This window comes from Pongo pygmaeus, chromosome 4 (assembly GCF_028885625.2).
Source record: "Pongo pygmaeus isolate AG05252 chromosome 4, NHGRI_mPonPyg2-v2.0_pri, whole genome shotgun sequence".
Lineage (NCBI taxonomy): Eukaryota > Metazoa > Chordata > Mammalia > Primates > Hominidae > Pongo > Pongo pygmaeus.
Genome location: NC_072377.2, coordinates 31,630,847 through 31,658,487, shown reverse-complemented (window position 1 = coordinate 31,658,487; position 27,641 = coordinate 31,630,847). Strand labels below are relative to the sequence as shown.

At 37.7% G+C, this 27,641-nt stretch overlaps 1 protein-coding gene across 4 annotated transcripts in view; it reads right to left on the bottom strand.

Moving 5' to 3' along the window:
- CDH6 (cadherin 6) overlaps nucleotides 1-27,173 on the bottom strand; it is a 137,324-nt gene extending 110,151 nt beyond the window's left edge. Inside the window, exon 1 of one of the 4 annotated variants that reach the window (XM_054489443.2) lies at nucleotides 26,976-27,173. The gene's annotated coding sequence lies outside the window, so the exon portion shown is untranslated. Of the gene's footprint in view, nucleotides 1-26,720 lie in introns of all 4 variants that reach the window. The other 3 variants (XM_063664688.1, XM_063664685.1, XM_063664686.1) reach the window with 3 other exon arrangements.
- Nucleotides 27,174-27,641: the final 468 nt, after the last annotated feature.

Here is a 27,641-nt window from a genome sequence, read left to right as displayed (position 1 = left end):
GTTTTATCATAACTCTAAGCCAGGCTTTCTGATTCCTTCCAGTTTCTTCCATGAGTCATCAATCTTTGATGACAGTCTTTTCTCAGGTGTATTTAATAAAATGTTTAATAAAGGTCAGTGAAAAAATATTGAAAAAAAGATAAAATCTTCATCAATGAAATAAGTTTTTTGAAAATTCTAGAGAATGATTTCTCTCTTAATTCCAAGATTCCATTACTTGGAGCTGTTGCGTGTTAATTCTTTCTGAATAGAATTAAAGTTGACTGCAGATGACTGAAATGTATGTGAGTTGAGCACAAGACCAATAAAGCGTTTCTGGTTCTGGCCTACGAAATCAACACTATTGGTATGTAAGGAAAAGAAGTATTGATTCAACCTATCTAATCAGTAGTGTTTACTTTCTAAAGGGTTCTGGCAGTCAGCTGGAGTGCTTGACTAGTGAGTGAGTGACTGGGGACAGACTGAGTCGCTGCTGTTGACAAAGGACTTCGTCAACGTGCAGCCAGGCTGTGCCTGCATAATGAACATTTGGGACATCTATTAAATCGAATTCTGCTCAAGAGATTCAATTTGCATGATAAACTGCATGGTTTCTATTTAAATGTCTCCCCCCTGAACAGCCTGTATCCAGGATAGGGTGAGAATTCAGGCAAGACAGCTTAAGATCTTAGTCAAAGGCTAAGGGAAAGAATAAATCCAGATGTTCAGGATGATGCCCCATGGAAAAAGATCCCTTTAGTTCTTAAACTGGATCAGTTACTTGCTTCCCTACACTCCTTACCCATGCTGACCCCTCTTCCTGGGACTCTTGGCCAGTTTTCATCTTCCCACCCCCAATTCTTCTCTTGGCTTCCTCCTTTTCATCCTTCAGGTTGGGGGATAAAATATCACTGTTACGAAGAGGCTTTTTGTAACTTCTGTATCAGAGAATATGCCCCCTCAGTGATTTGCTATCATTATTCCCAGGTCCATCTTCTTCATAGCATGCATTATAGTTTTTATGTACATATGTATTGACTTATTTGTTTACCTCTTTTTTCCTTCCTCCATGAGACTGTAAGCTTCTCAAGGGCAGGGACTGTGTCTATTTTATTCACCAATGTATACTTAGCACCTAGTTCAGTACTTGGTCCTTAGCAATGCCTCATAATGAAATGAATGAACAGATGAGAGAAGAAATAAATAAATAGAGAATTTGGCATCCCTCACTTTAATAACTCAAACTAACTCTAAGAATATCAGATACTATAAGATATAAGGAGTGTGGTATAATGTGCTTATGAAGTTAAAATATTCCAAACACTTTTAAGTGGATTTAGCATATCTTGGAGTTGGTCCTGCTTCCTGAGTTCTCACATTTAAAAAAATCAGTATTTTGCTTTGATTTTGGCAACATGAACAACATTGTCTCATTAATTCAAAAAAGGAACTGGTTAGCAGGTAGAACCTTTGAAACTAGGTCCACACACTGACAAGACGCTTTGATGCTCTCCAACATGGAAGATGTGTCATAGAAAAATATAAAGAACTGTTTTTAATTGTGGAAGAGTACAAAGGAAGAATAAGGTTCTAGCTCTAATTTAATAAGAAATGTATTACACTAAACTATGCAAAATAAAGGAGAGGTTTAAGACAATTTTAGTAAGTATCTGAGTTTCCCCATTTAAGACTTGAACGATATAATATGTATGGAAATTAAGAAGGGAACAACTTTTTCCTGTGATACACAACTGTCTTCTTCATTGTATGAACTGTGAATGGAGATTGACCTCCTGGACAAAACAAATTCTGATGGTTGATTGATAGTGCATAGAAGTCACTTGAACTTTTAACATTTTAACTAATTCATTTATTCAATAAATACTTACGAAATACTTGTCCCATGCATTGTTCTAGGTGCTGGGAACCCAACAGAGAACAATATATAACAGGTCTTTTCCCTCCTGGAACTTGGAATCCATCAGGGGAAATTGGACAATATACAAATAAACAAATGAACAGAAGTCATTTCAGGATGAGAAGCTCCATGCAGGAAATGAAACTGGATAATGTGATGGTGTATCTGGGGTGAGCTCAACATATAACTGCCTCATTTACATCAGTCATGCCTCAGCTCAAAGAAGGCATGAATGATGTGAAGAAGGCAGTCATATGTTGAGCCTGGAAAGGGAGTTTCAGAGAGTAGGAATGGCAAGAGCAAAAGTGTTACAGGGAAAATTGGGTATGTTTGATGTATTGTAGTCGGGGTGCTCCAGAAAAACAGAACCTACAGGATGTGATGTGTGTGGCTGTGTGTATGTGTATCTCTCTGTCTCTCTCTACCTACCAACCTATCTAGAGATAGAGACTTTAAGGAACTAGCTTACACAATTGTGGATGGAGGCTTGGTGAGTCAAAAAAATCTGATGGCTTATCTTGTAGGACTTTAAAACACAGGTAACCTGGGGACTCAGAAGAGAATTACAGTTTGAGTCCAAAGGCCATCTGCTGGCAGAATTCCTTCTTGCTGTGTTTGTGTGTTTGAGTCTTTGTTCTATTTGGCCTTCAATTGATTGGATGAGGCCCTCCTACATTATGGAAGCTAATCTGCTCAAAATCCACCAATTTAAAAATGCGTTGATCTCATCCAAAAATCACCTTAATAGAAACAGTCGGCATAATGATCTGGGCACCTTGGCTCAGCCAAGGTGACACATAAAATTAACCATCCCATCTAGGAAAGAAGTTAAATGTGACTGAAGCAGAGTGTGCTAGGAAAGAGGGAAGTGGTAGGGGATGAGGGTTAGTGCTGTGGGAACCACGGGAGCTTTTGAAGCAGCAGGAGTAACATGCTCTGACTTAAATTTTATAGATGACTCTGTGTTAGACCCTGGATTTCACAGAAGCAAGAGAGAGAAAGCAGAGATACAAGCTGGAGGTCTGTGCTGGAGTTTGGGCAGAGGGAAATAAATGGTGGTTTGGACTTAGGTTCTGCAAGTGGAGAGAGGAAAGGAAATGGATTCTGGACATATTTGGGCGGAAGAGATGACTGTGCTCTGATGGGCTGAATGTGGGGCTCACAGAAAAGGAACCCAGAGCTTACCCTGGGCTTGGGTAAAATGGGGGAAGATAGCAAGAACACACTTAGGAATTTTCTGTCGAAATAAATGAGAGTGGGTCCAATTTCTTTAAAAACAAAAACCCCTGTGCTTTCTCATATCTACAATTTCTACCAGTAAAATGAACTCTTTGTTAAATGGATGAAATTGCTGTGCATTTGGAATTACCTACCCATGTTTTACTTTAATTAACTATAAATCTTTGAGACATGTGAGATAAACCTCTTTCAGGTATAGTTTTCTTTTGGCTATAATTTTAAATACAATGATTGAGCATTGTGTCCTTTTTTTCTGTTTTTGTGAATTTATCTGCTTATAAAATGCCTAATTGCTTCATTGGATAATATATTATAATTAAGCTTAAAATAGTAATGGTTGCAAGAACATATTGCAAGTATATTTCAACTTGGTATTTCCATGATTTTAACTATTCTGGAATTTCAAATGTATTATAATAATAATACCATTTTTAGTAATTTGGTTGTAAAAACGAATTAAAATAAACTTAATAGGCTTTAATGACAATAAAAAAACAAATGCCATTTCTATTTCCGCAAGAAAACTTCTAAATATCAAATTTTAGCTTCATCTATACTTACATTCAATTTTTAACTGTATTTAAGCTAAATATAGCTTAAAGTTCTTTCTACTTGCAAAAACTGGTTTAAATTTTGGGGAATGATTACATTTCAATAACAAAACACGAAGCCATGCCTTAAATCCAAGGTTAATGAAAACATTAGTTAAATAGATGCAGAGCTGGGCCTGGGACTTGGATTTATTCTCTTATTCCTGGAGGCTTTATATTGTAACCTGTGTGTACCTGTGGCTGAGCTGAGAAATGTTCACCCCCTCAACATCAGTTACTGTGTTTTACCTCGCCACCTAACCATTCAGTTCTTTGAGGTTAGGGAGAGTGTCTTGTTGATTACAGCATCCCAGTGTGTGGCATGGTGTCTGGCCCAGGTACTTATTAAAGTGCTCAATTAATAGTCCTGAAATAACTGATTGATTGAATCAGTTCACTTGTAAGTATCCAGCTATTTATTTTGACATAATATAGGTCCACGTTTTCACACTGTTGGTTATGACCCATTAGTAGCCCACTAAACCAATCTGGTAAGACTGATGAGAATTTAAAAATAGTTAAGCAGAATAGAATATGAAAGAACAGATACTTTTTGATGTAGAAAAGTTCTTTTTTTGAATAACCTTTGTTTTAATTATGAGTATATATGGATGTGTGCATTAGGCTGTGATGTGAAATGTATTTCTTATTGTGGTTTACAATTTAAAAAGTTGAAAACCACTATATTTGAAAGTTAAAAATGTGTTTCTTAAAACGGATCTAAATTTATGAAAAATTTTGCCTACTAACAAAAGAGAGACAAAGATTATATGGAAAATTGACTATTCAACACACAGAACATAGAAATGTACGAATCCCACTTCATTTAACAGGTCTATATTGTTGCACCTATACACGCCCTGGGCTGAATTACTGTGAGGAATATCAACATGCATAATATAAGGTCCCTCTGCTCAGAGAGCACAACAGCACCCAGGGAGAAGGACCCTAAAGCCACACATGAGCCTCGCTACCGTCTCTCAACCAGAAAAAGGTTATGGAAATCTTTTCCTCATCTCTTTTGCAACTTACAGTCACATATTTCTAAACTTCATAATTCAGGCTTTTAGTACTACAGTTAAAATCAATTATAAGTTAATCGGCATTTGCGGGCTAGTCAGGAATCAAACTGTCATTTATTATTTGGTTTTCATGGATAACTGACTTCCAAATGAATTTTTGGTATAAAACCTATTTCTAAGTTGAATACTCCTTGTTGCATTTTTTTTTTTTTTTTTTTTTTTTTTTGGTAGCAGGGCTTGCTATATTACAGCAGGAGTCAGTGGACTGTTTTTCTAAAGGGCCAGATAGTAAAGATTTTTAGGCTTTGTGGGCCATACACATCTCTGTTGCAACTATTTGACTGTGCTATGGTAGAGTGAAAGCAGCTATAGACAATACATACACAATTTGTTACAAAAATTTTATTTATGGACACTGAAATTTGAATTTTATATAAAATAATATGTAATATAGTATATATCATAAAATACTGTTTTTCTGTTGATTCTTTTTAACTATTTAAAAATGGACAAACCATTTTTAGCCTGCAGGCCACACAAAAGCAGGCAGTGGCTGGATTTGGCCTGAGAGCCATAGATTGCTGTCTCCCGTATTGGAGCAACAACATTTTTTCCCTCAAGGCATGTACGGTAATGTTTATGTGCAACTGAATTGACAAAATAAGCATAGATTGCAAGCAAACTTCTTAAACTCTGAAATTATTTCATTTTTTAGAACAGACCCTAAGTTTTCAAAAAAAAAAGTCAGATGTATTTTAAGTTCCAAAACTTCATTGAATGTGTACATAAATGAATGATCTAAATAATATAATAGACTATGTTGTAGAACTTTAAAACACCTTAAGACCCCTTTATACTTTTGCTGTAGGAGGGCATAGATTTTGAAAAAAAAATTAAAGGGCCCTCTTCCTGCTTTATGACGGTGAGTGTAAACACACAGTCATTATCAGGAAACACAGGTTTTAGGTCATCTGTCTCTTGGTTGCTATGTGGAAATTTGTTGTCCATTGTCAAATTGGATAATCCAGGTGTGATTCTATGAAGGGAGCTGCCTGGTTTCCTTACATGTGAGTCAAGAACTGTGCAAAGCCTTTACCATCCATCTCATTCAATCTTCCTAACAATGTTAGGAGGTAGGACATGGAGACAAAAAGAGATTGAGTGATTTTCTCAAGCTCACTCTGCTGGTGAGTACCAGGTGAAGGCTTTGGCTCTTAGACTTGATTCCATCCTGCATCTGGATACCCGTGGCAAAGCTCTTTACTTTAGACATGGAGACTTTGAATACCCACAATGAGAAAAAAAAAAAAAGAAATAGACATGGAGACATTAAAATCATCATTTTGGAATAAATAATGAGTCTGCTGCACACCAGACCTAGAATTCTCAATTTACCTAACTTTATCAGAGTTATATTTTTTATTAGGTTACATGTTCAAAGCGTTGATTTGCTCCAGTCAGCAATTATTTTACATGGTAGAACTGAATTGGCTTCCAGCTATGTGGTTTTACATTTTTTATTACCTAAATATTGATGGTACCCCTAAACCTATTACCTTCACAGCATTCTTAAAGGTGTGGATAGTAAAACTAGAAAATTAAATGTTGTAAATTATTTCAGGGACCAGTGTAGAAATTATATTGAAACCTAGGTTGAATAGTATTCATACCCACAGCAGTTTATTATGGTCCAATAAATGTAGTATCTATGTGATATTGTACTTAAAGGATTAAAAAGTAATTAAGTATTTTCAATAAACAAGTAAAGTGTCAGAAAGCATCACTAACTGGTTAATTGGTGCTTACTAAAGGACTTTTCTTCTAATTATAGTTGAAAATATATTAATGTTAATTATACACATCATTCAAGAGAATATTCAGTGAGAATTATAGTAGAAAAAAGTTGCCAATTTATCCCAAAGTGGGTAAGATATCCCCTCAGCAGCAGGACTATAATTTCAATTGTAGAAACTAGATAAAAAAACAGTAAAATCGAATCACTCGTATATGCAACTTAATCCATTTCCATTGGATCTCAGGAATGAACTAATATGAATTGTGAAGCTTTTTACATTGAAGGTTCAAACATTTTGAAGCTAGACATTTTGAAAGTAGCAAGATGAATGTTATAGTATGAAATCGTTCAAAATTGGCAGTTTCTATGAGGTTCCAAAACTTTACCAGGACATGCTCACATTTTTTCATTGATTTCAGGTCAAGATTTATCTGCAATCAGTAAATAAAGGCTTACAGAAATGTAGTTCCATTGCCAAATGCCTTAGCTTCGAATGTGATTTTCTTCCAATGTGATTTCTTTTAGATACAACATAATTTCTTTCTGATCCTGAGCATATGGGCCTATGCTAATATGAAATGGTGTCTTAGAAAGATTATTTTTGTTTTCTGCAGACAGCAGTCATCCTTTGACCTATATTCAATATGCGACACAGATCTGATTGTGCAACCACCATTAGCCTCATCCAAATCCCCTAGTTGGAGGTTGGGGCTTAGGTCAGGGACCATTACTCTTGGGTGTCAGAGCTAAACTTAATTAATGCCTTTTAAAAATATATGGATGATATTTTATTCCCCTTAGGATGTAGAAAAATGGCCTGCAGAATTTAATTCTGAAAAACGTTAAAAACAAGAGTGGTTGAGTTGTTCGACATGCCTTGTGACCTCTTTCTGAAGTCAGAAGCTTTGCCCAGTGTGTCTGGCTTTTTCCCAGCCTGCTGCCTGTTTTTTTTTTAAGGCACAGATTCCTTTCTGTGCACCTTTCTGGTCATCAAGGCCCCCTCTGGTAAATCATTGCCGTTTCAACACAGGCCCTCCCCACTTGTGATGTTCCAGAGCTCATGAATGCCACAGGGGTAGGGAGTTACAAAGCAGAAGCCTCGGACTCACAGTTATAAGGAACAATGGCTGTTTCTATGGTGCCAATGGGCAGAGGAGGGAATTCTTCTTGGGAGCTGGTGTTGAAATGTTTAGCAATCATCTTTCAGTGAGAATTGGCAGGTGCCTGCCAGGAGCGGGGCGGGGGGGGATGTTATGTCAGCACAGGTGTCAGAGAACACCAGAGGTTTCTGAAGGAGGTAATTCACAAATCAGATAGGGCTGGGGAGGGTGAGGGGAAGAGGGCAATGTGCTATTCAGCTGATAGCTTGAAAAGCAATTTTTAACCAACATTATTTAAGAGCCTTTTAGAAAGCAGATCCCCGTTTCCCAGAGGCATCTGCCAACTGACAGTCCAACAGGAAAAGAGGAAACTACTTCCGAAAAGGCTTTAAAAAAAGGACTTTTAGAGGCTGTTAAAAAGACGTACAATCACATTCTGCGTAAACCTGTTTAAGCAGCAGTTTATTGCACAGACTGGGCTGTTTATTTCACTTAACAGTCTGCTGTTTTCCTTTACCCACCACCCCAACCCCTCATCCACTCTCTACAGCCTTTCACTCAACAGCTAAGGAGCACCCCTGTTTTCTTGCTGAGCTCCACACAGGACAGAGACATCAACAGCCAATTCCTGTGAGTGTGATTTGGAGATACAATTTTGATTTTAAGCATTTCATCCTTGCAGTAGAATGCATCTGTTCTGCATTTGAATATCTGCAACTTGTGCTGCTTGGGAGATTTTCTGATGGGTGGATTGCAGCCTTCATTCTGTACTTTCATTGTTTGAGTTCTAACATTCTTTCCCATCCTATTATCTATAGATAACATCCCTATTATCTAGCCAGTGATGTAGCTTGCATCTGTGTTTTCAGATTTGAAGAGTACACATTCAAAATAACTTCTACCACATATTTTTTAAGAATTTTTCTAGAGACGTAAAGCTCTCGGTGAAGGAAAAGTAATTATGCTTATCATCTTATCTTCTGTAATTAGTACACAGTAGGCAAACAATCAGTACTTGTTGAAGATAGAAATGAGTAAACGAATGACTGAGTATGAATAAATGACTACTGGAAAAATAGGAGTGGGGAATAGCAAAGGAAGGTGTCCAGGGGCACCTACGTGGGCTAGAAAAGCAGCTTCAACTAGCTGGTAGCCTTGATTTCTAGAATTATAAGTCAATTCTCCCATTTTATTTGGGGCATTTTTGGTGGTGGAGCTGTGTGTGTGTGTGTGTGTGTGTGCACGTTCATGTGAACACCATGAGTTTTTGATGCCACAGTTGTGATCTATCACTTTTCTCCAGTCATTACCCCATGGACAAGGGCAGGCAGGCAAACAGGTTAGAGTAATACCCTCAGGCCAAGATGACAAACTTCTTCACAGATTTTACATCTCCCATTCTTACTTAATTTTGGCTGCAGTTGGTTCACACCTTCCTAAGCCCGAATGAGAAATGAAATCGGGTTGCAGATTTTCTAGGGAATGGTGCTGAAGAGGCTCTGAGGAATTCTGAATTTCAGCCGCATTTGGCACATTACGGTTTCAGCCAAATCACGTTTCAGTGAGTAGAATTATGGGAATATTAGCCCCGGTGGCACATTATATTTGTGACACAAAAAAATGTCATGGCTCATTCCAATTAATGACAAATTTTTTAAAAAGCTTGCAGGTTGCTTAAAAAGACCCAGGACCTCCGGGTTGACTGCAAATTTGGAAGAAATAATAGTAACAACAGCAATAGCAGCAGCAGAAACATCTGACGTTTTGGGGGTGTTTTCACATGCTAGGCCCTTTGTGGAAGTTCTATTAGCAATCAACTGAGTTATTCCTCACAACACCTTGATTAAGTCAAAACTATCATTACTCTCATTTTATTGGTGGAAACTGCACGAGAGAAACATCCAACAGGGCATCTTTCGGACAAGGTAGTTCTTATACCTACACAGTCAACTTGGGATTCATTTGTCATACAAAAGTAGGACAGTTGAAGAGCTCAGTGATGAGATACCCCCTTTTCTCCAAACTTCACACACATATAGCTAGTCTCCTAATTAAATATGGAGCTTTTATGGTTATGGTTCCTTAATTCTGTCCCCAAATTGCTAGGCCAAACAAACAAACAACAGCAAAACCCCACAAAACACAAAACCCAACCACAAACAAAACATATTTGTCCTAGTTACATTTGCAGAGAGGTGAACTCACACTGTGGCAAGATCAGTTCTCAGGGAATACAAACAAGATCAAGAACAAAATGTAAGATTTTAGATTTTATTCCACTTTAGGAACATCCTGTTGTGTGGCATACATCACAACCACCTAAATGCATTTGTGAAAAAAAAAAAAACCCCAGAACCTAATTTTTTGCCTAAAATTACCCAGATAATAGAGGTAGAACTCTGTTGGCTTTTCATTTTATATTTTATAATTATTTCTCATACTGTTTTGACTTGGATTTAGATAAACATCTGCATTTCAGCTTATTCGCCTTTCCTGTAAAACCTAAAAGAAAAAAAAAGTTCCTAAAGAAGGATTTGGGATATTTATAGTAAGAAAGAAAAAAGAAAACTGTTTTGTGATTCTATTTTTGAAGAACACTTTTTTTTTTCAAGTTTCTTAAAGCTCTAGTGGTTAGGAAAGAGCTAAAGGCAAAAACTTTCTTAAGAAGCACTTCAGAACATACTCATAAAGTTGAAGCCCAAGCCAAATCCCCCACCCCACAGAGCAAGGAAAGTGCTCACATAGCCTGATGTCCTTTGAATCTCTTAAGGTTATTTTCTAAATGAGACTATGAGAACAAAATGAAATTATATTTTCCTTTCAGCTAGTTAAGCCTCAAATCCCTAGATGAAAAAAATGTTTTCCTTTTGGACAGTGATATATTTCTAGTCAGTCTATTCCCAAAACAAACACACCAAAAACCCACTTCACACACAGGCTAAAATAAAAGATAGGAACAGAGGTCCTTCAAATAGTTGGTATTGCTCTAAATTGCCATTTTGCAGGTAACCCTCATTGAACAGAATTCATGGATTTGGGTCTTGTTATCTATTACCTCTAAAGCTATAGTTTATTAAATGGAATTCCATTGAATCCTTTGCTTAAACAATACAGTTGGCCCTCCGTATCTGTGCATTCAGCTTCCACAGATTCCACCAATCATGGATCAAAAATATTCAAGAAAAAAACCCAAAAAATAACAATACAAAATAATACGAGTACAAAAATACAGTAAAACAACTATTTATGTGGCATTGATAGTGTATTAGGTATTATAAGTAATTTAGAGTTGATTTAAAGTATATGGGAGGATGTAGGTAGGTTATGTGCAAATACTTCACCGTTTATATAAGGGACTTGAGCATCCTTGGATTTTGGTATCTGCTGGGGGAAGGAGGGGTGTCCCGAAACCAATTCTCTGCAGATACTGATGACTGTACTTATATTTTCACTTAGTATCAGAATCACAAAGTATCAGCAATACTTATTTATTTATTTATTGAGATGAAGTCTCGTTCTGTTAACAAGTCTGGAGTGCAGTGGCGTGATCTCGGCTCACTGCAACCTCCGCCTTCCGGGTTCAAGAGATTCTCCTGCCTCAGCCTCCTGAGTAGCTGGGATTACAGGCATAAATGACCATGCCCGGCAAATTTTTGTATTTTTAGTAGAGATGGGTTTCACCATGTTAACTCGAACTCCTGGCCTCAAGCAATCCGCCCACCTCGGCCTCCCAAAGTGCTGGGATTATAGGTGTGAGTAGCCGCGCCCCCAGCGATACTGACTTTAAGTGACTAAATCATAGTAGATGGTGTTTGTTGACTGCCCAGCATCTTTATCACCCTTTTCTTTCTTCCAAATAGAATCTCAGTTTTGTTCAAATATTTACCTTCTGCAAACACACACACACACACACACACACACACACACACACACACACACAGTTTAAGAAAAGTTGGTCCCAAGAATGGGTCTTTATTCTAAAAAAGCTAAATAGCACCTAGAATTTCCAGCACTTAATATTGTATTGAGTGGTCATATGACCTAAGTTGGCACAATGAGCTGAAGGACATTACCCTTTATTCTTAATTGTGAGAAAGATTTTTTTCTCTTTTCTACTAGACAAAAATATGGAAGGGTGTGGCTCCAATTGCCACCAGCAACCATCTTCGACTCTGAGGCAAATCACCAGGTGAATGACTTTGATGCCGAGGATAGCAGGAGGGAGACAGAAAGATCCTGAGATTTTGGTTATATCACTGATCTAACAGATCGATTGGAGCCTGCTTTCCTGTAGACTGTCTCTTATGTAAAATAATAATTTTACTTCTGTTTAATCCAGTTTGAGATGGGATTTTCTCTTACTCATAGTCCAAAGTGTCCCAATACACCAGCTGAAAACACGTAGAGAATCAGAGTGAGAAGCAATCAGATCTTTAGGATGCTGAGCATGAATGACTGTAGCTTGCTTTTCTGACCACCTTTCCCGTTAATAGGGTTACTTATTGCCTTCCCCTTTACTCCCACTAGCTTAATCACTCCTGAAAATTTTTTAACTCTCTACTTCTCATTCTAAAGCTGGGGATGTGCAGTGTGGGAGAGGATGCCCTTAACCAGTTTAGATTACTTGTGTTAATAAGAGAGGTTACTGATTGGAAGGCTTTAAGCAAGAGAATGGTGTAGAGGCTCAAACACAATGCTGGGAATCACTGATCTCATTTTTCTGAGCCTGTAGTTTCTACTCTTTTTCCTTGGAAGTTACAATTTCCCACAGTGGTGAGATGCAGTAGAACATTTGCCAGAAGCTACCATGGTACCTACTCTAGTCTAGGAAATTCACTTATGTAAAAAAAAACCAAACCAAAAAAACCTCATTTCTGTTCTATTGATTAGTAAGTTTAAAATTCTCTATATACCTTTGACTTTAGAATGATGGATATCACATTAAATAGGGAAATATAAGGGAAATCATCCAAACCTCTCCCACTTCATCTCACAACCTTACAAAACATTTGGCATGCTCAGATAGAGCTGGGTTGAACTGCATGTTTCACTGCCAAGCAATATTCGTTAAGATCCTATTCCATGCATTGACGGCCACTTAAGGAATGAAATTGGACTACATAATCAGTTGAATTTAATTCAATCTTTTTGGTACAGCCATGTTCAAGGTTACAACAAGGTACATGGAATCTGGTATTAGACTTCCTGTAGAAACTCAAGAAACATTTCCAAGGTTGGAATTTGAAAGAAAGGTAATTTTGCTCATGAAACACATACATAAGAGTTTTCCATAGATTTTTTTGTAGATTCAGTTTGATGTACTACTATGGGTTGATAACAAACTAAAAGATAAGCAAAGTTTATCATACTAGCCTACACCAATAAGAAATAACATACAGCCACAGTTTCCACCATGAACAAATAAACAAAAACTGTAAACAATTCAATGCCTTGGAGTAGAGTGACCAAAAAAATGTCAACTTTCCTACAAGACACTCAATTATTCTGTTAGGAGATCCATCAGTTATAGAATCTGTAACCCTATTTAAGACATTTGGCCAAAGGCACCTGTTGGTAGAAGAGCTGGAGGCAGGACTGGCTTGTTCGTCATAATATAAAAGATCCTTGGAGGATGTCTGGGGTCCAGGGTCTAAAACCCCTTGTGGCCTTTGGAACACCAAACTCTGTGCCAAAGGGTGGAAGGCTGCCCTGCTGCACCACAAATCTAAGCCCAGGGCATAAAACCCCTTGTGGCTTGGATGGAATCCAGGGCTCAGGGCATAAAACCCCTCGTAGCCTCTGGAATGTGCACAGACTTGTTGGTTGCTCTCCCAGGCTCATAAACATGCGCTCCATTATATCAAGCAGCAGAGCATATTCTATATATGTCAAAGAAAATGCTAAACTGTCACAGCTACACTTGATGCACTGCTACCTTTCTACTCCAGCAATAAATAGTGTGGGCTCCCAGAGCTCAGGGCCTTCACAGCCTCCAATCTAGCGTTGGCCCCCTGGATACATTTTATGCACTCTTAACTTGTCTTTTCTCATTCCTTTGACCCCACTGGACTTTGTAGCCCCGACAGCCTGGTGTTGGGCTTGATCACCCCAACAGGCACCAAGGTCATCTTGGGAATATTTCCCTTCTGTTGGGTGTACCCCTTTGAACAGTCTAGAAGGCTGGCCCCAATCTTCTTGCTTCTTAAGTGTATTGCGTCCATGTATCCAAATAAATCAAATTATTAGAAAAGAAAACTAACCTCCAACACGAAAAATATAGAGAGGTATATAAATGTTGTCCAGAGTTTCATAATGAGTTCTCTCCTTTTGTTCTCTCAACAAACATCTAATGTGTTCTTGCCATTTGTCAAAAACAAGGCTAGGCCTTTTTGGTGAAAGGAAGACTCAGTGGCTTTGTTTTCCAGATGCTTACAGTGTGATAGGTAAGACCTAGACAGTCATGCAGAGACTTTTGAAAAGATGTTTTTACAGTTACACTTAGACTAAGTAAAGGCTCTGACACACTCACACCATGAGGAATCTAAGCTAAGAGTGAGATAGGTAGGTGGGGGTCAGAGAATGCTTCTTGGAGAAGCAGATTCTTGGTCTTTGTCCTGAAGATCCAATAACATTTGGCCAGGTGAAGACGAGTGGGAGCACTGGTCAGCTGGATATTAGCATGGAGTGTGAGTGTCAACACATTCAACTCCAGAGTTAGTAATGGAAGATCCCAATAGATTTCATGACTAAAAGACCTGAATTCTGAAAGAATAACTTTCTAAAATAGCAGCTTTTAACAGTCATGTTTAATTTTGACCACATACTGCACCTCATCTGACATCAAAGCATGGCGTTATCTGGCACTTGACACAATGCCTTGCCCAAAAGTGTTCATTAAATGGCTGAGTCAAATTGAAATCCCACACCTCAATCCTAAATTTTAACTAGCCTTCTTGTGCAGAGTGATTTCTTGCTGAACTGTATTTCAACTGATCAGTATATGTATGGCTTTGTGCTTTGTGGCAAAATCACTGGGGAAATTGTAGGGATTAGTGAAGGAACAACCATGAAAATATTCTGAGGCATATCATCAAAAATATAAAACCGTGTTAAGCTTTTGGTAGTGAAGGGGGGTATGGTGCTTCTTTCTAAGCTGAGTAGGAGGTTCAAAGCCAAACCTGAAAATGAATAGAAACCTTACAGATCATGAAACTCAAAGCTAATTTCTGTATTAATGTAAGATGTAAGTATGGGAGAATAGAAAACATAATCAATTCTGAATATCCTATTCATTATATATAAAGCTAGTATTATTGGTCTTGGATAGAATATGAAGAAATAATCTATTTTCCCTAAATTGCTAGTCAATGTATGTTTGTCTTGTTACCTGCTTTCTCTCCAGAACTGAGCACAGGGGCCCTCAATAAACATTACAGAATGAATAAAGTAATTAATGATGAATCTGAACCTTTCAAACACCCTTGCGGGGTTTCCCTTGGGACCAACAGTAAGTGATTATAAGACTGACTCAAATTAAAGCGAACAGATAGGCCTAAAGCTAAAAGGCCTCTATGAGGCTGAAACCTGTTGCTTTGGGCTATAATTAATTGATCTCACTTGTTATAGAATATGCTGATACACTCACTGAAGGATGAAAAAGAAAATGAATTTTCTTTCTAACTGTATTTTTAAGCCTTGAGAAATGTGTACATGTTACATATAAGATATATGTATACATAAAATCCCTATACCTTTGACTTTTTTTGTATTTGAGATTCATACATTTGAATCTATCTATCCTGTCTATTATCTATGTATCCATCTATCTACCTATCTATCTGTCTATTTTCCATATATTCTATCTATCATCTATCTATCTGTCATCTATCTATTCTATGATCTCAGTACATGTATATAGAGCACAAAAGGCACAAGAATGCAATAGTTCAAACAATGTGGGTTCTCAAGGGTGCCACGATTTAATTTTAGCTCCAAAAAGAACCAACTATGTGACCTTGGGCAAGTTGCTTAACTGTTCTGTTCCCTAGTTTTATCTTTAAAACTGAGAAGATTGGCAGTATTTACTTGAAAGTGTTGTTGTGAACATTAAATTCATGTAAGATATTTAGAATGATGCCTGAAATATTGTAAGTGCTAAGTGTTAGGTTTTATTATTCTACTCTGTTTTCCCAATCATCTTTCTTATTTTTAATCCTTAAGTAACAAAATTCAAAATACTTTAAAAAGAACATATAGGATTATTTGGATGAGAGGCAAAAAAAAGTCATTCACTTAGCAAATAAGCAATTGTTTTATTTATGATAGAAAATACATGGTCACACACATGGATACTAAAATTGTAAGAGAAAAAAAAATCTTGGCAAGAACATTGTTTAGTTTAGGTATGAATTCTAAAAATTAAAATATGTTGAAAGTATAAACTCAGGGGTACATTCTGTTTCCAAACACAAACTAAGAATTAAAAAATCAAAATGGCAGACTTCTGCTAATCTGCTTAGGAAGGCATAAATTATTAATCAGCCTCCAGGCAACAATGTTGAATATCAACTTAAATAAAACGCCTGCCTGGAGGAAGGTGAGGGCTGGTGGCTCCGTTACTGAAAGCTGGGCTGCCCTATTGACTTGCTTAGTCTTCCTGACTCTCAGGACACCACCGATAGGGCTTCCTTCGAAATAGGCTCGTTTGAAAGTGGTCAGAATTATAAAAAATTAAGTTGTTAGCATGAGATAGAAAAGTGTATTTTCACTGGAATGCATGAGTTTGAACAGGAAATCAGTTGTAAAAATATTTAAGAGATGCTTTCGTAGCTTACATGAGAAGAATTTCACCTAGTAAGCATTTATTGAGCCTTCCCTATGTGCTTACAGTTACAAGGGATGCCCTCATCTTAAAACTCTCATCTTGAGTTGGCAAAGTGATATTTTAAAGCCATTTTCTCCTTTCTCCCCCAACCTGGATTTATCTACTCCATAAGGCATCTTATGTTTGTATTAGGTGGGCTTTTGCTGTGCAGGGAATCAAATAATGGATTTTCCCAAAAGTCTTGGCTGAATATCATTCTTAGGAACACTTCTCAATCAGGTAAGACCTAAATTGGAAAGTACTTGACAAATCAGCCTCTCCTTAGTAGTCAGAGTCTTGTAGCTGCTATTTTGGATTGTGGAGTTTAACATGTAGTCCAAATTTCACTTCTCGCTTTAAAGTCTTTTATAAGATTATAGACATTAGTGCATATTTTAAAATCCAAAACGGGACAGGTTTGGCTCTCATCTTCTGTGATTGGTTTCTCTAACCAGCCGTGATAAAAAGATTATCATACAAAGAAAAAAGAGAAAAAAGCCATTTAAAAATCCATTTTGGTTTAGTGAGAAATTGGGAAGCAAACATATGCCCAATTAATGTTCAGAACCTGAAAGTTGCAAAGCAAACTTTTTATTCTATAGTGCCCAATTAATCCAGCCTAGGGTTTCAATAATTTCTCCTTTCTCTGCCCACCACATAGAAATCTTTTATTACATCAAATTAAACTTAGTTGCTTGAGAGCACTTTACTCTTATGTTGCTTCCAACTTCATATTTTAAATAAAGTACCCGTCCTCCCTAGCGTTACATTTGGGGAGAAAGTGGTTATTCAGATAATCACTAAGCACCTTGCTCTGTCCACTCATGTACTGAGGTCATCTCTTCAATTTAATTTCATTGCTTTTTGGAATACAAAGTACATGCCCATTTAAACTCAAGAAGAAAAAGTTTTCTAAGAAAAACGAACCACAGTGCTCTTTGGAAAGATATTTTGGAGTGTGGTAACAGAATCAAAAGTGAACTTGAGGAAGAAAAAAAAGTATAAGACAAAATATCTAAATATAGTGCTTGCATTTGACATTCCTGCATTCTTATTTTAAATGCAATTTTCTTCCAGGTAATCGCATTTGCTATGAATGCAAAAGTTATTGCTGAGCAGGCACTTTTTGTATCTGGAGGTTTGGGACCACCTCCTCTTGGATACATTAACTTGTAAGTGACTCCACTTCATTCTGTTGTCTTAATTAGGACTTGCCTGAAACATCTCTCTTTCACTTTATAAAAAAGCAAGTAAATCAGAAAGTGAAAATGTGGAACTGATATTTATCACAAGGCCACACTAATAGAATTAATCCTTTTTGAAACACTGACAATATCTCTACTAGATACTTTTAAACAAGTAGCTTAATACGAGAATAATTGTTGGGAGAAAAGTCGCTGAACTTGGTTCAAATGAGGAGTCAGCAGTAATATAACAGTCAAGGTAGATTTTATCATTTTGCATTGGTAATTAGACTGACCACAGGCCATTTTGATTGGTGTTAAATTAGAAACTGTTGCTAAGGGGAGCTTAGAATGTTTTGTTGAGTACGAAACTGAGCAGTTGCAAATATATATATATTTTGCATATATATGTGTGTGTGTATATATATACATATAGTTACATATATGTTACATATATACATATATATGTATATATATGTGTATATATACATATAGTTGCATATATATATATGTGTGTGTGTATATATATATTTTTTTGAGGTGAAGTTTTCCTCTTATCGCCCAGGCTGGAGTACAATGGCGTGATCTGGGCTCACTGCAACCTCCGCCTCCTGGGTTCAAGCGATTCTCCTGTCTCAGCCTCCTGAGCAGCTGGGATTATAGGTGCCTGCCACCACATCTGGCTAAGTTTTTTGTATTTTTAGTAGAGATGGGGTTTCACTATGTTGGTCAGGCTGGTCTCAAACTCCTAACCTCAGTTGATCCACCTGCCTTGGTCTCCCAAAGTGCTGGGATTAGAGGCATGAGCCACCACGCCTGGCCTGCAAATATTTTAAAATGGATGCTAGTAGATTAATGAGACTCTCTTTCTTTTTTAATTCTGCAAAAGGAGATTTAAGCTTTGCAGTTAAAAATATGATAAGCTCATTTTAATGACTGAAATCTATACTATACACTAGAAGGCAATTGCTTTTTGAAGTAAAAATGCATATCTCAAAACACAGACCAACATGTTAGTAAATTTTTGTCTACAATTATACAAAGTTCACTTTTAGAAAAAAAAAGACACTCATTTTATAATTTATATGGTTAAGGTGGGCTGTGTTTGTTCCAGCTTATAGAGTTAGATATAAATTTAAAACTTTTCATTTCCCACTGAATTATCCACTATGTAATCAAGTGGGCAAATTCATTATTAATGACACATTCTGGCCATGAGCTTGGCAAAGCATATTTTTTTTGAGGATCTGTTAATGTGGTCAAAGATCATATCAGTATTCCAAACATTAGTATTAATCTCTGTAAGTTTTAATTAAGAGACCCAAGGATACCTTTTGATTAAATGGTTTTTGTTTAGTTTGTCTTTTTGGTGTTTTAAATATAATTATAATTCCCCTTTACTTTTTGTTCATCCTGATAAGAAGGAAGAGAACCAGGTCAATCATTTTTCAACATGATGTCAGTCATTGTATTAAACCAGTGGTCCCCAGACTTTTGGATTTCATGGAACATTAACAGTTTTATTTTTTAAAGGGGAGAGGATTGACATTGAGTTACTTGCCAAATTTAAATTTTGCCAAGGAAAAAGCCATCATAATCTTTCCCCATATTTCCATGAAAGAATTGACATTTTAACTTCAAAGCAGTGGGAAGGTCACTGTCTGAGTTCTTTAAATCAAATAAATTGAGATTTATGAGACACACAATAGGTTGTCATCATTTCTCATATCTAACCACTGACCAATAATTTTTTTGTTTCAAAGATGGATACAACTTTGGGTCTCCTGGGGGATCACTGATTTAGATAAGGTTTACTCAAAACTGCCATCAACCCGTTACAAATAAAACAAAACCCCAAACCTTATCATATGTCTCCCTAGCAATGGTCAATATTTTGAGAGAAAATGTTAATTCTTCTTTGCAATAGGAAATTTACAAAATGTAGGAACACACGAAATTCTTAAAGAAGGCTACATCCTTATCTTCACCACAAGTATCCACATTTGTCCCTTCACAGAATAATTATAAATAATAATATTCTGAATTTAAATTTCCTCTTTAATTTTTAATGCCAGAATTAAATGGTGATGATAAAAAGCAATAACATTCAACAACTAGAAATCAAGCCACAGTAGAGAAAGACAGAGATAAGAGAACAAAATAAATCAAATATATCCATGGATAAGTCATTCATCTCTCTGGTCATCAGTTATCTCACAGTTAAATGAAGAGTATTAGATAAAGTCATCTTTAAGCTCCTTCCTGTGTCTCACATTCTCTGATTATATTTCTAATGATCAAACTTTCCTTGAAGGCTAGATTAACTACACGGCTTTTTGAATGGTGGCAATAGAAAGAAGAGAATGTAATGAAAATGGCTCATCAATGTCAACCATATAAAACGTGACTGTATTAAGAGGGTTTCTTCCTCCCTCCCTTCCTCCCTCTCTCCCTCCCTCCCTCTCTCTCCCTCCTTCCTTCTCCCAACTTCCCTCCCTTTCTCCTTTCCTCCCTCCCTCTTTCTTTCCTTGCTTTTGTGGGGATTGTTTTCTGGTGGCATGGTAGTGGTGTGTATATGTGTGTGTGTGTGTGTGTGTGTGTATGTGTATATGTGAAATTTTACTTGGTAAATCATTCAGAACAAATACCAAATTGTGATAGTAATGAAGTAACAAAATAAATGTGGTCATAAAAAAAATATTTTTACTTACCAGATAAAGAAGGACACAAACACTATCTTATTTAGCTCTACCCAGAGTCCCAAATGCTGCATCCATGGTAATGTCAACGAGCTGAGAATGGACTGATGCCCTTAGTGGGTGCTGTGAGGTTGAGGTGTCCCTTCCCTCTCAATGCAATGAACAGGTGTCTTTTTAGCTACCTTCCTGAAATACCCCTTTCCTCATAAAGATCCCTCTGAAGGCAGAAGATAATTTATTCTCTTATAAAAAGTACCATCATTATGTTCAGAAAAATGGCCCACACAATGCTTTCTACTACAATTATAAATTCTGACACATGCTTGCAGATGATTTTTCAAAAATGAATAACTTAAAAACATCTTCCTCAGCCTTCACATCTGCCAAGCTCTGGTCAAAATAATCAAATCATTCCCATGCCCTCTGCTGCTCTGTAGTTCTCAGAGAGAGTCGCACTTTTACTTCTAAGACATCACAACTGTTTGTTAACAGCACATTCATTAAGTGCTTGGCTCAAACGGAGATTCCCTGGAAATTCAAACCAAAAAAGGGCTAAGTAAAGAGGATACAAGTATAGTAGGGTCATTTTGATTTACTGTGTAATTATTGCTATGTGAAATGCATGTAAAATACTTAGAAGAGGGTGTGACATAGAAAAGCTCAGTAAAGGTTAGTTTATTATTTATTATCATTATTATTTGGATGTATAAAAATTCTGAGCCAAGATACTGGTGAGTGCTTTTTATCTTTGCTATATATATATATATATATACATATACATATATATATATATACACATATACATATATATATACATACACATATATATATACATATATACACACACATATATATATACATATACATATATATACATATACATATATATATATACATATACATATATACACACACACAAACATATATATTATCAACTCTTTTCCTTCTATCCACGATATATATATATGTGTGTGTATAGATATATATACTTTGAGCATATATATACACATATGTGTGTGTACATATATACACACATATGTGTGTACATATATACAGCATGTAAAGTACATATATACATATATAAATACCATATATATACCATATATATACATCATATATATACACCACATGTATATACACACACATATATTATCAACTCTTTTCCTTCTGTCCACTACATATATGTGTGTGTATAGATATATATGCTCTGAGCATATATATATACACACATATGTGTGTGTGTGTGTGTATATACATATATATATTTACCATGTAAAGAGGTGGGGGCTTGCTGTCTTGTAGCTCTGCCTTTCATCATACTATATCACACACAGGATCCAAATGGGTGACAAGTAGAATACTTGGTCTATATTATTACTGTATACTTTGGATTGCAGGCATCAGAGGAATACACGGTTTTTCTATTTAGCGTGCAGGACAATAAAGATAATAGAAGGAAAAGAGTTGATATTCTTCAATGCACTAAGGAAATCTTTTCCTTGATTCTGATGCGATTTCAGACCACTTTGAAAAAGATATTCCTCTGGTTAATTTACCATCCACCGAGGGTTATCTCCCTTAGATGGTGATTTTTTAAAGGTAATTTTCAAGTTTGCATTTTATGGTAGAGAAGAGTAGTGTGTATACATATGTTAATGATGTAATTATGTTTATAAGGTGGCATTTAACAGTAGCACTATTTATAAAGAGGAAAATGCACCCTATGTAAAAATGGCAATTTTGATTCTATTTCTATTCTTATGTTTCCCTCTGCTGTAAAGATTTACGTCCTCATCTCTTTCCATTTTACTCACTTGGACACTTCCCCAAGTTAATTTTTTCTTGCTGTTTTCTCTTCCTATAACTTATTAAGTCTCTTGGATATCTTTTCGCCAGACCTACCAATTTAGGAAATTAGAGAAAGAGAAAAACACAGTGTTCTTTCAAGTGCTGAAATATGAAGATAAATCATGCCCTGTGGTATGCTAGCTTTATGTGCCTCATCTTCTTCATAAGTCATTTCTCTCACAAGATAGTACCACATACACTAAGAAAAGCTTGCAAACCATGCTGCCCATTTACATGACAAATCAAATTTAATATTAACACTCTGGCATTAATGAAACTCTACCTCTTATAAATCATAGCAAGGTGATCTGATTGCTAGAAGAAACCAGCACCCAATGGTGTTAGTGTAAATATATTAAACAGATGAAATAATCTCTAATAGTCTCTGCATATAAGTCTACTCCACATTTATGAATGTGTGCTCAGAGCATTCAGCCTTCAATAACTTTTCTTTATTGGAAGAGTTGAAAGTTTCTTGGAGAGTTCAATTTTGAACAACTAGACTGTTGGCTGCAGATGGCTCCCTCTGACCCAACTATTTTGTAGTAATTTTGAATGCACCACTTTTTTGAAGGGTTTTTTATACTCTTCCCTATTCCCTTATCTTCCTATTTTGTGGGTGATAGCACCACAAACACTATATACATTTGGTTCAATAGCTAATTAGAGAGAACCTGAAGTTCCTCTTAAGATTGTTTTGAAAAAGAGAGGCTTCTGTACGAATAGAAACTTAAAAAAGTAGACCAGTTGATCTTTGGAAAAGGCAACCTGGAACAAAAATACTACTATTTAGTTTCAGTAAAGTGCTTCAAGCACTCATCTGTCTTCAAAATAAAATAAAAATCCCAAGGGAGAAAACAACATGAAAAAAAAGAAGAAGAAAAGAAAATCAGCCCATATGTTGCATTTCTGTATTTCTTCTCTAATATTCTTGGAACACTGTCACAACTGGGTGCTGTGTTTGCGTGTGTGTGTATGCCTTCTTCTTTCTGCAGTTCTCCTATTAGCATAATGTTCTTGAGTCTTTGAATTTAGAATCATTATTCAGAAAAATATTTAAACCAGAGAAGGTTTGATTATCTACATTTTCACTTTTTTCGTGAAGTAAATAAAGTGTGCTCAGTAGACACTGACTAGGTTGAAACACTGTTAAGAATGCAATTCAGACTGAGTCACTGCTTGTTATTTTTATAAGTGAGACCCTAATTCTGATGGACACCAAAGAATAAGCAGCTGTGACTAAGCAAGAAGCACAAGGCAACTGGATTCTGCTGGATGTTATCTCATTTGGAACACATTTCAAACTTTAGAACAGATTTTTAAATTGGAAGTTGAAACCTGCAGGCTGTCAGCAGAAGAGGCTGATTCACCCTACAGAAGTTATCTTACTCCAAGTTCCAGGCAGAGTATTTTAAGGAGTAGCTTACCTAAAATGTGTTGTGATACATCAAGGAAAGAAATGAAACAGAAAAAACCTGGAGTAAGGATGACACAGGTATCTAAACAGCCTTTGGATGCTCAACATATATTTATTTGAACGGGGAATTCTTTGAATTAGATGGTCTTAGTTCAGCATAACTTGTGAATGTTCACGGATTTCTGAAACAGTCATTGCACTTTTTTTTTCCTGCAAATATTTCTTTTGTTGTTGTTGGTGGGGGTGGGGGGGTGGCGCTCTTCATGTAGAATTTTGGAGTTCTAAATATAATGTTATTATTGTTATCGAGTAAATTAGAAGTAAGGAAGTAGAGTCTTGGAAAAGGTCAGAAATAAGAAAATCTTATATTGATGATGGTAAATTCTTTATTAATTGGCCATTGCTTTCATGTGGAATCATCCAGCAGTTACCAAAAGTCTAGATACTCAGAAAACCATAAACATATTTGTAAGTCCCCTAAATTAGAGGAAGTACAGAAATAATAGCAATAATGATTTGACCTGTCACAACTATTAAGATAGTGCTTAGAGAATACTAACTTGTCTACAGAGAAAAAGTTGTTATACTCTTATCTTAGATAACAAAATCCATTCTGCAGCTGAACTCCAGGGAGAAATGCATGGAGTGACCCACTAGAGGTCCCTTCCAACTAAAAAAAGTTTGAATAGTTCAAAGGATTCAGCCTTAGTGTGTTGGCGTTCATGACTGCAAAGCAATTACGGGGCCAGAAGAGGGGACCACACTTTCAATTCCTTAGGAAGATTGTAGTTTCACTCAGAATATTGGTCACATTTCATTCCTTTTAAAGAAATCTCTATGTGGGACATTCACTCAATTAGTCCTAATTTTCAGAACTTGTTGCAATGCATTGCTATAATAATACAGTATCATATAATACCCTGTGACTGTAGCTGTGCTTTCTAGAAAATTTTTAGCTGTTTTCAAGTGTCTCGAGCAGTATTTTGCAAGGTACATTTTTTCTTAAAAAGGAAGAGTGCCTCACTAAGTTTTTCCTTGCAAAGCTGATGGAAGTGGTGGGTGGAAGAGGTAGGGTACACGTTTTTTGATAGTAGGCAACTTGGTAGAAAATGATTATGTTTCCATATATTATCTTTGCAGAGTTAGCAGTACAAAATGTAAGTGCAATAAATTGGTGTAAAAGCCAGATAGTAAAGGGACTAAAAGTCCCTGTGGAGATACCAAACTGTCACTTTCTTGTAATGGTAGCAAAAGATAATTGTAGACACAAATACGGTAGAACTGAATTGGTGCCATTTTCCTTCAAAAATGGGCTGCTGCCTCTTAGTTTTTCTGAAGAAATTGGTTACTTCCTCTGCTTCAAAAGTATGGCATGAACCATTACATTAGGTGGGAAAAGATCTGTCTTTTATTTTCCTTCGGTACCTTTTTAATTAGAACACGCCAAAGAGCAAAAGGGGATGAGATACAATCCTGTGTGATTGCATTTTCCAGTCAATTGTTGGATTTCTTTTAAGTTTCTGAGCTCTGCATTGACAATCTGGCCTCTGGCATAAACTTTACCCTCCTGGTTATGACATAACGAAGATATCTGCTCAAGCATACCCCTTTCTTCACACAACTGGTTTTACGATTCTCTAAAATAGCAAGTATAGAGCCATGCAAGTACTATTACACAAGGGATGATGCTCAAGTCTCAAGTGAAACTGGAGGATATTTTTTTTTCTCTCTCTCTCAAAGAAAATCCTAAGGGTTTTCCTTTTCAGGTAAAGCTTTTAGCAAGAAAAGAAAGAAAATAAGCAACCCTTGGCACTATTCATATAAGCATATTTGTTAGTCCTTCTTGGAAGAGTTGTACATTAACTAGGCATATCCCCGGGTTCCTTTTCCAACACAGGGAGGAGTTTGCAACCCCCTGGATAATTAACCACTCAGAAAGCCCATATTTTGGTCTGCACCCCTCCAGAGCAGCCATATATGTACACAACAGCCACTCCTGCAACATTCTTGTAGGGAAAACCTCTTCCTTCTTTCTCATTGTGTGCTTTACGAAGTGAAAGTGAAGATTCGCAGAGACACGGTCTGATATACCTCTATAGTGTGACTATCATCATTTAATTTTTTTTTTAATGGGAGTGGGAAAGAGAAACGTGTGGCTATTCCAGATGATTAAACTTCTTGGTTCTTGAATGTTCTGAGTCATAGTTAACTCAGGTGGCCAGCCCCTTGCACTAACAGAGACCTGCATTTAACTCCCCATAAAATATGGATTTTATTGCAGCAGTGACACTTCTTAGCACCACTCTGACCTCTCCAGCATCTCCCATCTCGAGATCTAAGGTAACTCATGGCAGAATATCTAACTACGGAAGAAGTAATCTCAGCTCTGCAACTACTGCAGTCCACAACATTGCAGCGTCCCTTTTTATTAAATTCTGGGATTAACGCATTGGGGGCTCCAATTTTCCTGCATCTGCCACCTAAAACCAAGCGCACTCCAACCACTCTCCAATCAGTCCGGGGAAGGCTTTATCCCCCAGATTTGAGCCTGGCCAGCCGTGGAGGAGCACGAGCGAGCTGCGCCTTCCACATGACTTTTCCCTGGACAGTGTGCTCCATTTTCGGAGTCCAATGTTGGACTTTCCTTGCAACCTAAGCATTTCTGTCCTAGATGACCCGGCAGGCGTTGCCCGGAACGTGCAAGCTAACAGTTTTCTTTAGCTCCTTCTACCAGCCAAATCGTCTCTTTAAGTTTTCCTTACTGGGAGCATTCCAGAGTTTTCAGACTACCTGATTTTCTGCTTTACCCCAAAAGCTAAGAAATGTAACTCAGCCCAAGCAGTCACCACACAGACCCTTATGATGCGGGCAGGTGGAGATAAATCAAGCCCCAAACAGCTCGGCGGGTCCTGCACGCACCAGCGCCCTTTGGTAATTGACCAGCCAACTTTGCAAATGCCAGAGCTCCCCTGGCAGCCTCTGCCGGCGTAGAGAAAGGCAGCGGGTTCTTCTCCGGCGGCCCGCTTCCCGGTGCCCTCACCCAGCCCCACGGCGGATCAGTCTTACCAGGAGGCGGAGGAGCGGCGCCCAGGCTCCCCGGGAAGCGGCGTTGGTCCTGAGCAGCGGCAGCAGCGCCGCCCGCGCAGCCGGACCCGCGCGCCCGCCCCGACCCGGGCTCGCAGGCTGAGAGCATCCCTCCCAACTCCGGCGCGCGGCACCCACCGGGCGGAGAGGGTTCTCCCTCTGATTGGCTTCCATTAACGCTACAGAATTAAAAAAAAAAAGGGAGATGTATGCATAGCCAACGGAGCCCGAACCCACCTCTGCTCGCCTTCCTGCGCCCGCGGAGACCCTGCGACCCGCCCAGGCTGCCCCGGCCTCTGCCGCCGCCGCCGCGGTCGCCGGCTCTGCAGTTCTTGCTGTCGCGGCTGAAACTGCAGCTCTCGGGATGCGAAGGTTACAGGCTCGGGAGAGCTGGCTCTTGTGGGCACACACTGATTTGCAAGTGAATGAAGTGGGAGGGAGCAAAGAGAGGAGGACTTTGTTAAAGAGGCCCAGTGCCTGCCCCCGCCCGCCCCCTCCCCTTGACAGAATGACTCCCAGTGTTTGAAGTCCTGAGCAATTCGCTCCCTGGAACACTCCTTCAGCCCCAGGCTTTCCTTTGCTTTCTTTCTTTCGTTCTTTCTTTTTTTTCTTGGAGGGGGTTTAAGATATACTCAGAACTTGTATGACTCCGTCTGTTTCCTCTTTTATACGATCAAAATGCACCTTGTGCTATTATCAGCAACGGTCTGATGTTCTTTTTTTTCACCGACCAAGCAATTACGATTCCCAGGGACAAAGTACCTCGTCAAGCTATCAGTTGGCCAGCTTCGTGTGATAGCACGTATAACATGCACACATATAAAACAAGCCGGTCTCCTGAGATGACAATACCGATGGCTTTTCTTTACAACATAAACAAGCGTTCTCCAGATGCAAGCAGAC